The 2,500-nt window shown below is 27.0% G+C and overlaps 2 non-coding genes and 1 pseudogene across 2 annotated transcripts in view; all 3 read left to right on the forward strand.

Annotated features, from left to right (window-relative positions):
• LOC129252042 (small subunit ribosomal RNA) overlaps positions 1-323 on the forward strand; it is a 1,991-nt gene extending 1,668 nt beyond the window's left edge. The window contains exon 1 of the ribosomal RNA XR_008583222.1: positions 1-323. This exon is cut by the window's left edge and continues 1,668 nt beyond it. This is a non-coding gene — a ribosomal RNA (small subunit ribosomal RNA).
• Positions 324-912: 589 nt separating this feature from the next.
• Positions 913-1,093, forward strand: LOC129252046 (5.8S ribosomal RNA; annotated as a pseudogene).
• A 442-nt stretch (positions 1,094-1,535) lies between these two features.
• LOC129252053 (large subunit ribosomal RNA) overlaps positions 1,536-2,500 on the forward strand; it is a 3,986-nt gene continuing 3,021 nt past the window's right edge. Inside the window, exon 1 of the ribosomal RNA XR_008583231.1 lies at positions 1,536-2,500. This exon is cut by the window's right edge and continues 3,021 nt beyond it. This is a non-coding gene — a ribosomal RNA (large subunit ribosomal RNA).

Below are 2,500 nucleotides of genomic sequence, written 5' to 3' on the forward strand. Positions count from 1 at the left end.
ATCAACGTGTATTTCCTAGACCGAGAGGTCCGGGTAAACCGCTGAACCACTTTCATGCTTGGGATTGTGAACTGAAACTGTTCACATGAACTTGGAATTCCCAGTAAGTGCGAGTTATTAACTCGCATTGATTAAGTCCCTGCCCTTTGTACATACCGCCCGTCGCTACTACCGATTGAATTATTTAGTGAGGTCTCCGGACGTGATCACTGTGACGCCTCGTGTGTCACGGTTGTTTCGCAAAAGTTGACCGAACTTGATTATTTAGAGGAAGTAAAAGTCGTAACAAGGTTTCCGTAGGTGAACCTGCGGAAGGATCATTATTGTGTTCCATATCCGTAAGAAAAACAAACAAACAAACAAACAAACAGACAAGCAAACAAACGAACAAAAAGAAAAAAAAAAAAAAAAAAAAAAGAAAAAAAAAAAAATTTATATAATTATTTTGAATCCATAATTCTTTTTATTCTTTTTCATTCAATTTGTGATCCATCAATTATATCATATTAAATATAATATATGATGGTACATTTTGTAATGTTTTTTCTTATTTTTTTCTTTTAAAAACCTTTAAACATGAAAATAAAAAGTTGTACTTATTATTCATTTGATTGAATGATAAGTTAATTTGTTCACAATAACAAAAGTGGTATATATTTATTATATTATTATATATACATAAAATGATTAAAAAAATACAAAATAATTGAATCATAATAAATACCACCACTGTATTATTGTTGAACTAAGACATTCGCAACTTAATAAAAATGTTTAGAGTTAAATATATTTGATATATATTATTGAAAGAAAATCAATTTATATATTATTAATATTATTTAATTTTACTCTTTCAATTAATATATGCAAAAAAAAATTGACATTTGTTATAAATAAAAATAAATAAAAAAATACTCTAAGCGGTGGATCACTTGGCTCATGGGTCGATGAAGAACGCAGCAAACTGTGCGTCATCGTGTGAACTGCAGGACACATGAACATCGACATTTTGAACGCATATCGCAGTCCATGCTGTTATGTACATTAAATTCAATTTTAAAGTACTGCTTGGACTACATATGGTTGAGGGTTGTAAGACTATGCTAAATAAGTTGCTTATTCTTTTATAAAAATAATTGAATTTAAGCAAATGTGTATATTATTGGATTTTAAATAATTCATAATATTAATAGCAAAAAAAATAAAGATATATAATGAATTTTATTTATTATATATTCTTTAAAAAAAAAATCCTCTCAAATAAAATGAAATGATGAAAATATTGAATCTAAGTATTCTTTACAAAAAATTTTCATATTATTTATATATATATATAAAATAATAATTTATATATGTAATTAAAAGGAGGAATGTCTAGCATAAAAATTAAATTTTTTATTCTAGGATTGCCTCATTTTACATTATTATTATTTTTATATATTTACAATATATAAAAGGAGAAAAGAAAAATAGAGATGAAAAGATGATATAATTTTTTTATTAAATTGTGAGAAGATAAAAAAAGAATATTAAAACAACCTCAACTCATATGGGATTACCCCCTGAATTTAAGCATATTAATGAGGGGAGGAAAAGAAACTAACAAGGATTTTCTTAGTAGCGGCGAGCGAAAAGAAAATAGTTCAGCACTAAGTCACTTTGTCTATATGTCAAATGTGAGATGCAGTGTATGGAATATCTTAATATCTAGTATGAGAAATTAACGATTTAAGTCCTTCTTAAATGAGGCCATTTACCCATAGAGGGTGCCAGGCCCGTATAACGTTAATGATTACTAGAAAGATATTTCCAAAGAGTCGTGTTGCTTGATAGTGCAGCACTAAGTGGGTGGTAAACTCCATCTAAAACTAAATATAACCATGAGACCGATAGTAAACAAGTACCGTGAGGGAAAGTTGAAAAGAACTCTGAATAGAGAGTTAAATAGTACGTGAAACTGCTTAGAGGTTAAGCCCGATGAACCTGAATATCCATTATGAAAAATTCATCATTAAATAATTAAAAAAATAATGTGCATTTTTTTCATATAAGGACATTGTAATCTATTAACATAATAAAGTATTTATCAAAAGATCATTGGTGATATTAAGTTTATTTAAATTAATTTGCTTTTTAAGCATATTAACATAAAATAAATACTAATGATTTGATAAAGTGTTGATAGATTTTATTATATATAATGCTAAAATTCATTTTTTGAATTTTACAAAAAATTTAATATCTATGATATTAATATTTATTTGTATGCATTTATATGATTAACAATGCGAAAGATTCAGGATACCTTCGGGACCCGTCTTGAAACACGGACCAAGGAGTCTAACATATGTGCAAGTCATTGAGTTATATTAAACTTAATGGCATAATTAACTTAACTTAAATATAATGGGATTAATTTTTAGTCTATTTTTTAATAAATAGTCAATTAATTCAATCCCGGGGCGTTCCATATAGTTATGTATAATGATAATTTATTATT

Source organism: Anastrepha obliqua, unplaced genomic scaffold (assembly GCF_027943255.1).
Source record: "Anastrepha obliqua isolate idAnaObli1 unplaced genomic scaffold, idAnaObli1_1.0 ptg000139l, whole genome shotgun sequence".
Classification (NCBI taxonomy): domain Eukaryota; kingdom Metazoa; phylum Arthropoda; class Insecta; order Diptera; family Tephritidae; genus Anastrepha; species Anastrepha obliqua.